This window comes from Ursus americanus, chromosome 28, assembly GCF_024610735.1.
Source record: "Ursus americanus isolate L20-20 chromosome 28, mUrsAme1.1.p, whole genome shotgun sequence".
Lineage (NCBI taxonomy): Eukaryota > Metazoa > Chordata > Mammalia > Carnivora > Ursidae > Ursus > Ursus americanus.
The window spans coordinates 13,922,062-13,935,298 of record NC_142154.1 but is presented as its reverse complement, the minus strand read 5'-3'; the positions used below and the strand labels follow the sequence as shown (position 1 = coordinate 13,935,298).

At 41.5% G+C, this 13,237-nt stretch overlaps 1 protein-coding gene across 18 annotated transcripts in view; it reads left to right on the top strand.

Moving 5' to 3' along the window:
• LOC123790808 (uncharacterized) overlaps positions 1-13,237 on the top strand; it is a 274,206-nt gene that overhangs the window by 231,492 nt on the left and 29,477 nt on the right. For 16 of the 18 annotated variants that reach the window (XM_087856663.1, XM_087856691.1, XM_087856690.1 and 13 more), the window contains 5 exons: positions 2,184-2,307; positions 2,599-2,680; positions 4,285-5,389; positions 6,560-6,640; positions 7,630-7,787. The gene's annotated coding sequence lies outside the window, so the exon portion shown is untranslated. Of the gene's footprint in view, positions 1-2,183; positions 2,308-2,598; positions 2,681-4,284; positions 5,390-6,559; positions 6,641-7,629; positions 7,788-7,890; positions 9,282-13,237 lie in introns of those variants that run through there. The other 2 variants (XM_087856664.1, XM_087856676.1) reach the window with 2 other exon arrangements.

The window sequence follows — 13,237 nt, the reverse complement described above, 5'->3', positions numbered from 1 at the left end:
TAATAAAAAATAATGAGACAAAAATCAATATTCATAAGAGTTCTAATACTCTGTTGCTATTCACCCCGTGGGGCCATTTCCCAACTCTCAAGACAACTGATACAGACAATACATGATTTTTTGATGCTTGTTGTGGGTTAGGTCATTACGTTCCACTTCACTGGTGTGGTAGGTAAGGGTAGTCCATCCTGATGGAAGACAGAGGGTCACAAAAAGCATTTCCAAATTATCAGGGGTATATTCTATCTCCTACCATAACTGCAGGTTCTACCATTCCTTACGCTATAATGACTTTCATTTTCACAGGACATTTCCATCACCTATACACCAAACAGTTCCTTCCTAAGGTATCAGACCTTACTTCTCCCACCTTTCTCCTTCCCAACATTCCAGTCCCTTGTCTTCAATTTCTGCTCTTTCCTTTCTAAACTCATCAAAGGTGCTAGATTCAGCCTCTTTCCTAATATCCCACTTTATGGTCTGAAAAAATCAAGTACCTTGCCCAAGCTCAAGCAGACTGTGAAAAGCAGGGTAAGAGCTTGTGTTGCCTCTACCATTGGTATTGTCTTTCGCTTAGAATCAATGTGATGATGATATGCAGAGTATTCATTCAACAGGCCACCTGTTCTGGGACCGGCATTGTACTGGGCTGTGAGGACACACTGGTTAATAAGATGGGCTAGGAGCCTATAGAATAGGAAACTCATATTCTAAAAGGGAAGGATGTGAAATAAATAAGCATGCAAAAAAAGAACAAGGAAATCTCAGACAGCAGTAAGAGTTCGGTAATTCAAAAGAAAAAACCTTGAGTGCTAAGATAGATATTTGCTGGGAGGTGGGGTGTATTATTTACGTGACCGGGAAATTGTCTCTGAGGGTGTGGTATTTCAGCTGAAACCTGGATTATATAAAAGAGCTGGTGTGAAAGCATGGGGACATTCCAAGCAGGTTGTAGGACTTTCAGGTAGAAGTAAACTTGTTGTGTCTAAAGAACACAGAAACAATTATGGTGGCTGGATCCTAGCGAAAAAGGAGGAGAATAGCATGAGATGAGGTAGGCACTGTGTAGGACCAGAAAAACCAGGATGAAGTTTGGATTTCATAGTAAATGCAGTAAAAAGTTGAGGGAGATTTTTAAAATGGGGAGTGACATGGTCTTACTTACATTGCTTAAAGATCACTCTGCCATGTGGAGAATGGATTCTAGAATTAAGGAAGTAGCGGCAGGGAGACCAGGTAGGAGGCAAACAAAGGGAGCGTGATGGACCAGGGTTATAGCAAGAGAGTCAGAAGAAGTGGTGATGGAAACAGAAGGATTCTTTGGTTGGGGAAAGAAAACAGTCAGGAATACTAGTCTGGGGCTAGAGTCACACTTAGTCACACTAAGTATACCGAGTACGCTGTCACAGACTAAGAAGAGTGAGAATGGAAGTTTGAGGGGTGGGGAAACCATGAGATCTGATTTGGCCACAGAAAATTTAAGATACATATTTAAGATCTAAGTAAAAGTGACCAGTAGGCTGTTGGATTCGAGTCTGGAGCTCAGTGGAGAGGCAAGGTCTAGAGAGAACTTTGCGAGTCAAGAACCGATAGATGGTGTTTAAAACCAAGAAATGGAATGAGAGGGGCCCCTGGGTGGTTCAGTCAGTTAAGCATCTACTTTTGGCTCAGGTCATGATCCCAGGGTCCTGAGGTCAAGCCCCGCATTGGGCTCCCTGCTCAGCGGAGAGCCTGCTTCTCCTTCTCCTTGTGCCCCTCCCCCTGCTTGTGCTCTCTCTCTTTCTGTCAAATAAATAAATAAAATCTTAAGAGAGAGAGGGACGAATGGAATGAGACCATCAAACATGAGTGAAAATACACAGACAGAGAAGGGATGAGAGTCAGGGTTATTCCAGCCATTACAGATGAAACAGGGGAAGGGGGTCTAGAGGAGGGAGCTGACACAGAGTGGCCAGTATGGTATACCTCTGTGCTTTAAAAAAAAAAAGGCGCCCAGTGGCCCCCAAATTGTATTTGCTCAATCACACCAACATCTACGTGAGTGTATGCCCTGGGATAGCACTAAAGTAGATTTGGGGCTATAAAAATAATTCAGACTCAACCACCTATTGGGAAAGAAAGATGGAAACATAAACGTTTGCAGTACTGTTCAGTAGCTTGCTTTCTTTCCTTGTCCTCTTTAGACCTTAACACTGCAACATGACACCTGATATCTTAGCAAAGACAACTCCAGTGGGGGCATCGGTCTTCTGTCCTCTTTCCCAGACTTTACCACGATGAGAATGCAGACACCTAAAGACGTGTGGGGTGAGCTGATTGACCGTTTTGAGACGCCATGAAGACACTTAATGCTCTTAGGGGGAGGAGGAAGGAAGCTGCAACAGATCGGCTGGGTGGTGGTAAGGCCATAGTGGGAGGGGAAGGGACCCTGGGAAGAGGGGTCCAAGTTGAGCCCAAAGTGAGTTTTCTTCCCAGTTTCTAAGAGTTTATACCCCCTCCCTACCTCCTTGCCGTTGTGTCCCCTTATGTTCTGCTTTCCTCTATGGAATGTTAATTGAACTAAACATACCCCAACCATATATTGTGTTTATTACGCAGGTAACGTAGATTCTCCAGTAGTTTTTAACAAGACTCTGTATGTAAAACAGGGGTGAAAACTCAAAACGCCTCATCTGACCAGGCAAGTAAATAAATGATCATAGCTACCATTTATTGCACACCTACTGTGTGCTGGGAACATTTTGATGTTATTTACACATATTATTTCATCTAGTCTTTCCAAAAGCAGGGAGTGAAACAGCCTTGGGGAGTCAAACCCGAGACTGGAGGAGAAGCCACGCCTCCATCTACCATTTGCACGTGAGAAAGGGGGTCCTGATGGTACATTATCTATAATTTTAAAGACAGAATCTCTAGATTGAAAAAATATTGGATATATATGTATATATACACACATTATCCATATACGTATTATACATATATTAGATATGCATATTATTTTATATATGCATGTTATTTTATATATACATATTTCATATGTATGCTTTCGTTTGTATGTACATTTTAGTTTATATGCATACTTCATTTTACGTATCATGTCGTATCATACTCTGTGAGAGCCAAACCAGGTGCGTTTGTGGGCTGCTTCTGAACTCAGTGGGTAACCTCTGGGGCATAAGGTGTACACTCAGTTCAGGGTTGGTAAGAAGAGCCTTGGAGTTGGGGGAAACCGTCATATGACAGGGCATCTGGCTCTTCATTTCATTGTTCTGTGAGGCCCTGGACTGACCTAGAAGCTAGGGCTACGCTGTCAGCTAAATAATGCTCTGCTGGGCTTCGGCTGTGTATGTCTCAGGTTTATTGCAATATTAGGGGCTCAGTTAATGCTGTAAGAACTGAACTTCGGGCTGCACCTGCTCACAGGGAATGGGCACCACACAATGCTCTTCCCTACTTCCGACCTCCATGGGAGCACCTGACCCAGCTCAAGAACTAATTATTTATGTAATATCTACAAGCCAATCTATGCATTTTTCACACTAGGTATAAATGCTTGATAAGAATACAAATGGGTAGCCTTAAACGGGACATTTTCAGGTTGTCCCCTTAAAGGGGACATTTCAGGACAGGGATCGGTGCCTTTTAGTGGCTTTTAAAAGGTGTTCTTTGGGGCTCCTGGGTGGCTCAGCCGGTGAAGTGTCTGCCTTCAGCTCAGGTCCTGATCTCAGGGTCCTGGGATCAAGCCCCACATCCGGGTCCCTGCTCAGCAGGGAGCCTGCTTCTCCCTCTCCCTCTGCCCCTGCTTGTGCTCTCTCTTTAACTCTCTCTCAAATAAATAAATAAAATCTTAAAAAAAAAAAAAGGTGTTTTTCCAAGCCCCAGAAGGCTGAAAGAGGGAGGATGAGGAAACATCCTTCTCCTTCCGCCCAGCACCCCTCCACAAACCGCCCTGGCTGTTTATTTTTGCTATCTAACTGAGGCTCTGAATAATATTTCCTTTGAAAAGGGGGGTTCTTTGGCAGTGAGAAAAGTTATCTGGAAAATTAAATTCTAACGCTGAAGTTTTAAGCATCAATTATTTTTAATCTTCACTTCCTGTGAAAGTCGTGGGTTTTTTTCCTGCTCATGAATAAATCCTCGAAAAATAAAAAGATGCACAGAGAGTAGCCACATTTCTCCCCCCCAGGCATAGAACGATAGGATCCAAACTTCTCAGCTGGAATTCGGGGATGGTGAGTCTCCCTCTAAACTGCTAACACGAGACACATACTATTTTCCTGGCAGGATGCTATCGTGCCATCTGCTCCGGAGCGCCATGCCAACCGGATGGGGCCACGCAGGAGAGCCAGTGGCGCTGGGAGTGAGGCCCGAGTCAGCGCGAGGACCCCGCTCGTGCAGCAGTCCCTGAGTCAGAGCGCAGGCTGAGCACAAGAGATCACATTTGTGGATACCGTAGAGAAAGACCTAGCAGCAAACATCCCGATCCTGTGCCCCATTTCCCCGTTCACCTCTCTTCTGGCAATCCGCAAAGCTGAACCCCACATAGACCTGGCTATCTGGGGGTTACTGGAGACTTCCCTGTTTGCATTTATCCCTTTTGAAAAAGAACAACTGGTGTCTTTTTTCTTCCCTTATTTGCCCGTAGGGAAACCATTGCAGCCAGTCCCCAGAGCAAATCTCTTCACTTTGCAATTGAATCTTGGTGTATGATCAGGTGAGGTCGGGGGTCATAGGGCTAAAGAGAAACAAGTAGGTGCTTGACTAATTCTTAGACCTTCCTTTGTGTGTTCTCTCTTTGTCTCTTCTTTTGCCTCCCCTCCCTTTCTGTTGACTTCTGCTGAGTTCATTTTCTGGAAATCAGAGGGCCCATGACCTCAGTCCAACGCAGGCATTTTTCCCAAAGGGGGTGGGGGAGACCTGCAGGGTGAATGGTTACTGATACTCCGTGAAGCTGGGCCATACACAGGCGTATCCCCCCCGCGTGGCCATGTGAACTATGTGCGTGCAAGCTCACGTTGTCCACGGGCTCTTCAGCCGTGTTATATGCTCTAGTTCAAAGGCCACTTTAATTATCTGCTTCTGACTCCCCGTGAATATCATTAATTGAAAAATACCCCCACTGCATTTATTAAGTACACTATGTGGCTTCCTTGATCAATGTGGGGTTTCATAGGCGTTTCCAACTATAGGAAAAGACTGTAGGGGTTCCACTGCTCCCTCTGGGAGTTCTTAAGAGCTATGAGGACCCCAATTTGGGGGCCACTGTTTTAAGTGATGGCATCCTGGACCGGAAACCCAGAGATTTGGACTTCGCTGGATCTGCAGCTGAGGACCTGGCCTAGAATCTTTCCTTTTTCCCTCGTAAAGTGAAGTACAGATGCAGTTTTAGGTAAGGCCCCTTCTGGACCCGTGGTTTTGCTTCTCCTGGATCTGTGCCCTGGGCGAGAGGTGGGCAGATATCTACCTATCTCGGGGCCATTTCTAGCTCCCTCTCCAGCCAGAGCTGCTTCTGATGGGAAGCGTGTAGCCCTTTCCCCATTCCACATGCGTAGAGCAGCAGAAGAACCCTGGGAATCCTGAAGGAGATCCCAGAGGTGTGCAGGAAGGAACCGAAGGCCAGAAATGAGATCTTCTGCTTGGGAAGCGTGAATGACCAGCAATGCACCTTTCTGCCTCGAAGAGCTCTCCGCGATTAAATGCCTCTGAACCTGACGACATCAAAGACAACTCAGGGTGTGGGGCTGTGTTGTGGGTGTATGATACCTGTTATCACTACTTAAGTCTTTCTTCAAACATGGTATTGAGTCCAAGAGTCTACTTAATTATTATTAAACTAAAAACATGTTACATTCCAAAGATATTTTGGAAACAATAGATTTGGATATTTACTGGTGGCTTCCAACATTTCAACAAACTTGTATTTAGGGAGCAGCTGGTGTCTGCAAGCCTGAACCATAAAACTGGTGTTTAGAGATGAAGCTGATAATTCTCCCACTCATTTACAAGATTACACTTGGGGGAAAGATTTCACCTGAGCGCATCTCATGCCAGAAGCCAGAGAAATGCACAAACTTGGGAAAACCTGGGACGTGTGTGCCATGAACTTAATGTATGGGGTGATTTTTGTCTGGGGTAGAAATAAACAATTATTGAGTGGATGTGCATGTGGCGAAAATCTGATTGCCGATGGGAAGTGTGTGTATATGTCAAGAATGACATTGGTGGTAGAGATCACGATAAAGTAACCCAATTGAAATCTAGTGGGAAAACATCTTCTAAAAGTTATAGTAAATTCTTAACCCGTTGGACCACTTCTACTGGAATCAACAGAATGAATCTCACAGGTCTTTTTTAAAAAACTCTAAATTCCACGATTCTATGTAGACCAAATTAAGAAAATGTTAAATGGGGTATGGAGCAGTGCATAATCCTTGCTACGAGTGAGTCAGTTTTGGCCTTAAGATACAACGGTTTCATGCTCCAGTCATGTCCTGGAAAAGAAGTTCTAATTCTAATTACTTAAACTAAAATAATGAGTGTAGTTTTATTGCTATCATAGGTGAATCTAGGATCCGAAGAAACGTTTACATGAAAAGCAACACATCTCTACTTCTCTCCTGGATGGACATGAAACAGATGGGTAACAGGCTGGTGACCCTTAGCCTTCGATGGTGTGAGGTCAGGTGGGGAGGTGGGGAGGATTTGCTCCAGGCTGCACTCCCCATGGCAGCCCTGACCACATAACCCCTGTCGGTAGAATGGCCACAGCACAGTACTTAAGCTTAGAGATACACAACCTGTCTTTCAATCTTAATCATCTCTGTGTCCTTTTCACCAGTTACTCCCTTTCTCCAAATTTCAGTTTCTTTCTTTGTAAGTAGGTAATTAAAATTGCTTTTCTGTGGGGATTAAATGAGATGATAGGTGTCAAGTGTCTGACACACAGGGAGTGTCGGAGAAACACGCTAATGTTATTATTGTCATCTATTTATTTTACTTACTTACCTTGAAACTAAATGAAAAGTTAATTTGAGCACTTTACGAAAAAGTCCCTGCATGAACTCAAGCTATCACTGGTGATAGAATTATTTTTCCTTCTCAAATTAAAACTTTTCAAAACACCAATGAGAGGAGAGATTATCTATAAAGACTTGAAACCTTAAGTTTTTATTTTCGGCATGTCTTGGGCCTGCTTACTTTTTCTGTTTTTTTTTTTTTTTTAATATGTTATGAGCATTACAGAATTGGAAAAATGATTAACAGCCTAAAAAAATATAGGCTTTATAAATCCACTTAGCTTGAGAATGACTTTCTGGGGCAACTGGCCTTTCCAAAATAAATTTGCGAACTGCATCCTTATAAAAAAAAATTGGAATTTGGCGAGGCGAAAGAATTTGGGCCGTATCAGCTTGTCATTCCAAATTTAAAAATATTTAGTCTTACTTCAAGATAAATAGCAACAATTGAACTTAAGCCACCAAGAAAAATAAACATACAACTTCTTGAAAATGTACAAATAACTAGATGGTTTAAAAAATGTTATCAGGACTGTCTTTACCGCTAACAAGGTCTAAATGAAGCCGTGGCCATAGATAATGTTTGTCTCTTGCGTCGTGACTGTCCTGACAGGGGGCTGCCTAGTCGGGGGATAGATGAAGCTCAGCATTCACAGGCCTTGGGAGCCAGGATGGAGAGACTCCAGCTGTCTGCCAACAAGAACCTGGCAGATCTTTGGCAAGGTGGTCGACAAGTCCTACTCTGAGATATCGGGAAGGCTTGGGGAGAAGGTAAGATTGGAACTGAGTCTTAAAGAATGGTAGGACAAGATTATACTGTCCCCCTCCAGAGATAACAATGTTCTTTCCTTCCTCCTCTCCACCTTCTCCACAGACCCACTTGCTTAGAGGCGTGAGGGTTGGAACCCACGGACAATCATGGCAGATGGGTGATCATAGGAAAAATCAGCTTGACCCCTGAAAGCCCTGACTTGAGGGTAGTAAAAACCAGTATTGAGGGGGAGCCTGAGACTGATGATGATTTCCTGAGGTGACCTTGTCTTCCTCAGGTTACCTGATGAAGGGCAGAGCTCTGGAGTGAGCCTTGAATTTGAATCTCTCCATTGCCAGTTGTTACCTATGGCCCTGGGGCCGCATGCATGCTGGTCTTTGACCGACGTCTTTCGCATTTGTAAAATAAGTATGTGAAAGTTGGATTATTGTGAGGCTAGGTGATTTATTATTATAATAATTATTGTTATTATTTTTTAGTCTGCAGTCAGCCAAGTACATTACCCTGATAGGTAGTTTTATTTATATACTAATATTTACTTTGAGTCTAGTTTCTTAATGAACTCAGCTAAAATCACAGGTGCCACAGACCTATGTCCTAGGATACCCTATTAAATCTAGGACACTTCTTTTGGAGTCAGAAATAAATTTTTTAAAAAATCTCAGGAACCTCTGTTACCAGTGTTTAGTTGGATAATCACTTCAAGGAATATCTGGGGTCATTTTGTTTACAGGAAATGGGTTTAAGAGAATGCTTTTAAGGACATATTTCTTTTCAGTTTGTTATAACTTTTTGGTACTCAGTACCCAGAGTTTTCCATATTAAGATTTATTCTCTCTAAAAGCATTAGTAAGTACAGAATTAAACCATCGGGTAATAACTTAAATGATTGCGATGAAAAATGTGACATTTTTTAAAATCCAAATTTCTAATAATTTCCTGTTGTTTTAAAACTCGTAATACTTTTTGAGTTATAATAATCAAACTGGAATTTTAGTTCTAACCACAAGTAACGATATCTCAAGCAGAAATTAGAGAACACAAAACAAAAATTTTGAAAAGAGTCTGAATTATTGTCAGAGTGGCAAAAACTGTGAAAAAATAAAAATCTCCATCACTTGGCTGTTTTGACATATTTTCTCCTGCTGATAACACAAATATGAAAGAATTGACTGGATATGTCTGATCTCACACAGACAATTAACTAACTTAACAGAACAGCTACTTGCCTTACATCTATGGACCCCTGGATTGAGCAAACAAAACTTAATCTAAAATAAGAAGAACCAGGGGCTCCTGGGTGGCTCAGTCAGTTGAGCATCTGCCTTCAGTTCAGGTCATGATCCCAGGGTCCTCTCAGGCTCTCTTCTCAACAAGGAACCCTCTTCTCCCTTTCCCTCTTCCCACCTCCCGCTCGTGCCCTCTCTCACTATCTCTCTCTCTCTCTCTCAGATAAATAAATAAAATCTTAAAAAAAAAAACAAAAAGAAGAACCAGATTATACTTTATGCCTTTTTCCCTTTTTAATATTCAAGAATGTTGTGGTAATAGTTGTTGTAGTTATTTTCATTGACAAACTTGAGATTGTTCTGGTAACTGGTCCAGCTCCTGACTTCAGAGTGAAACACGTGGCACAAACTGGGAGGATCATATTCCCCATTCCCTGAAACCAGAGTGGCTGGCACAGAGTGCGGCATGTGGCCCACGCTGGACCGATCAGAATTCTTTCCTGGGGTTTGTTTTGCTGCAACTAGCAGAGCATACAGGTCTTTCTTCCTGGGTTGATAAAGATATGACGCCATGACTCAGGATGTGCAGTAAAGGGCTAACCTTGCCTACAGAAAGGTTAGCCCATTTGCCCCCAGCTCCAAGGAGGCAATCTCGAAACCCTTGGAGTGTCCTGATTGATAAGAGTGTCTTTGTTTACCTAAAGGTCTTGAGCCAGGACAGATATTCTATGCTAACAATGTAATTTTTGGTGGAAGGCCTTGGGCCATGTGGGCCAAGCTCTAGAGGGGTTAGAGACTAAGATGATTGACGTGAGTGATCAGCCTGTCTACATAGCCAACTCCTAATAAAAACTCTGGATAACGAAGCTTGGGTGAGCAGTATTATGTACATGTTGCTACATATTGTCACTAAGAGTAATCTGTGCTCTCCAATCACGCCATTCCGCGGGGACAGAACTGGAAACTCCGTGCCTAGTATGTGTTGGTTCTCACCCTATGCGCCTCTTAATCTATATCCTTTCTCTGTGATAAACTATAACCACGAGTATAATGACTTTCCTCAGTCCTGTGAGCCCTCTACTAGTGAATTATTGAAACTGAGGGTGGTCTTGGGGAACCTCTCTGACATTATATGGGACATCTGTGTTCTCCATCACTGGAGAAAGTTCTCCACTATCCCGGTGAAAGGCTCAGAGAGAGAAGCAGAGATGAGACAGATGATAGATGAATGGAAGAGACGAGAATGAGAGAAAATAGTAATGTGTGTCTGGTTCTAATTCTTGAGACACTTCAAGGTGCCTTAATCATTTAGTTATTTCTTTGAATCTGTGGAATACCCCAGTATATTTCCAGGAATCCAGTCTCTCTCTCTTTTTCTCATTTTCCTTCAAAGAGTTTATACTGCATTCTTGAAAGTTTTTAAATTACTCTATCATTTTCCAGTTTCAGTTATATTTAGCTAAAACTATGTCATTTTCCATCCTTAGAGAAGTGAGTGTGATTAGTAGTAAAGTCCAAACAAAATAAAGCCTTGTAAATATTTTTGGACCTGTCAACAAAGTTATTGAAAAATATACTCATTTCGAGCAAATTAATCTAGAAATGTGTACATTACTTTGATAGGCCTCTTGAACCCTCAAGTTATTTCTGAGATGCTGTTAGAATAAGAGATTTGAAAACAGAACTTAGTATATAGTATGCTAGTTTCATACTTTTTGTGAGAATTTTCTAATAGATAATTTTCCGCATTTTGAGCTCTCAGCATTGCTTTTATGAAATAAGAGATAGAGTTTCATTTATCTAGGGATCTTAAGCTAGACATCAGTGATGATGCTCAAAAGAGACTATTCTAAACCCAAAGAGACTGTTTTTATAGAAAATGTTACATTCTTCCACAACTAAATCCCAAATATTAGCCCACAGAAGAGCAATTAGCAAATATGTCATCTATAAAAAGTATGAACATTTAGACATTTATATTGTTACTATTTATCATTCCATTGATGGACAATGGACCACATTCATTTTGTGCCTGATACCAGGCCAGGAACGATAATTGAATTTCCGCAAGTATTATCAGCATTCCTTGAGCTTTATGGAAACAAAAGGAACTTTCTTAATTTGATAAACTTATCTACAAACACTTCAAAGAAAAATAATGTTTGATGAGAAAGTATCAGGAATATTCCTTTCAAAGTGCAGAATAAGACAATGAGGTTCCTTATTACTGTCTCTAGATCCTAGACAGCACATTATACAAGTAAAAGAAATATGAACCATATTACTGCAATGAAAAATTACCATGATTACAGGCAATTTCAGTTTTTTGAGAGTGTAAAAAATTTTGGAAACTTGACCGGCACAAGGTCAAAATTCAAATATCAATACATGTATTTAATTGTGTGGTTAAATACCAGCATGACCCATCAGAAAATACAATCGTTCAAGGATTCCATGCCCAATACCCACCAGGTATCGAAGAATAAATCTAAGAAATGGATGATCTGAGTGGAGATTATTGTACAATAGTATTGAAAGGACACAGAAAAGGACTTACATAGGTGGAGATATATTACATAGATGAGAAGATTTATTTTCCTAAAGAGATCAATTATACCAAAACTAATCTAAAATTTTCATTAAAATCTCAACCCCCCCCCACACACAGAGCTAGTCAGTTCATATGGTACTAGTTCTTGCATCTTAAAGAGTCAGGGCCCAAAACAGCCCAGGTGATTAAGAGAAAGAATAATAAGCAACACACACCTAGTTAGGGATGCACTTATTTTAAAGCGATCATACTCAAAGTAGTGTTCTGGTGGTAAGCTGAAGGTCTCTGAAACAGACCCACATAGACATGGGGAGTGGATAAGAGGTGGTCTTGCACACCAAAGGGAAGAGGACAGGCTTGCCTGTGAAAGGAAACAGATAAAGATGTACATAGACAAAAATAAACTTCAGCTGTTCAAATCAGGAAGCAAAGCTTTAAGATTCTTTTATTTAAAGATTTTATTTATTTATTTGACAGTGAGAGAGAGAGAGCACAAGCAGGGAGAGCAGCAGGCAGAGGGAGAGGGAGAAGCAGACTCCCCGCTGAGCAGGGAGCCCCAAGGCGGGCTTGATCCCAGGACCCTGGGATCATGACCTGAGCCCAACGCAGACAGAACCACCCAGGCACCCCGAAATTCTTAGACAAAAATGAAAGAGGATATATTTATGATGCCATGAGAGGAAATGTTTTAAACATGAAAAGTGCAAATCTGAAGAAGATTAACGAATTAGATTAGATTAAATTAAAATTCTTCTATGAAAACTCTTCTCTTTGTTTACGGACACCCCATAATATTTTTAAAACCCTACATTCTAAGATTATAGATTTTAATACTTATAATTCCTATTAAGGGCATATTAAAAAGTCTTCCAAATTAATCAAAGATAAGTAGTCCCTAGAAACCTGAGCAAAGGATATGAACGTCAGTCATGAAATAGGGTGCCTGACTCAATAAGAAACATTTGGAAGAAATGCATCCCTTCCCCTTGCTCTGTGATGAGGGGAATACAGATTAAAATGACAAAGACAGATTGTTTCAAACTCAGCAGATTGGCAAAAAAGAAAAAAAAAAGGAACCTGAAAACACCAAATATTGGAGAAAATGTGAGGAAAAGGGAGGTTTTTTTCTTTCTTTGTCTTTTTTTCTTTTTAGATTTTATTTATTTATTTGAGAGACAGGGAAAGCAAGAGAGATCACAAAGGGTAAGGGAGAAGGAGACTCCCCGTTGAGCAGGGAGCTGGAGGCGGGACTCGATCCCAGGACCCTGGGATCATGACCTGAGCCGAAGGCAGATGCTTTTTTTTTTTTTAATGTTTTTTTATTATATTATGTTAGTCACCATACAGTACATCCCTGGTTTCTGATGAAAAGTTCGATGATTCATTAGTTGCGTATAACACCCAGTGCACCATGCAATACGTGCCCTCCTTACTACCCATCACCAGTCTATCCCATTCCCCCACCCCCCTCCCCTCTGAAGTCCTCAGTTTGTTTCTCAGAGTCCATAGTCTCTCATGCTTCATTCCCCCTTCTGATTACCCCCCCTTTCTTTATCCCTTTCTTCCCCTATCTTCCTAGTTCTTATGTTCCATAGATGAGAGAAATCATATGATAATTGTCTTTCTCTCCTTGACTTATTTCACTTAGCATTATCTCCTCCAGTGCCGT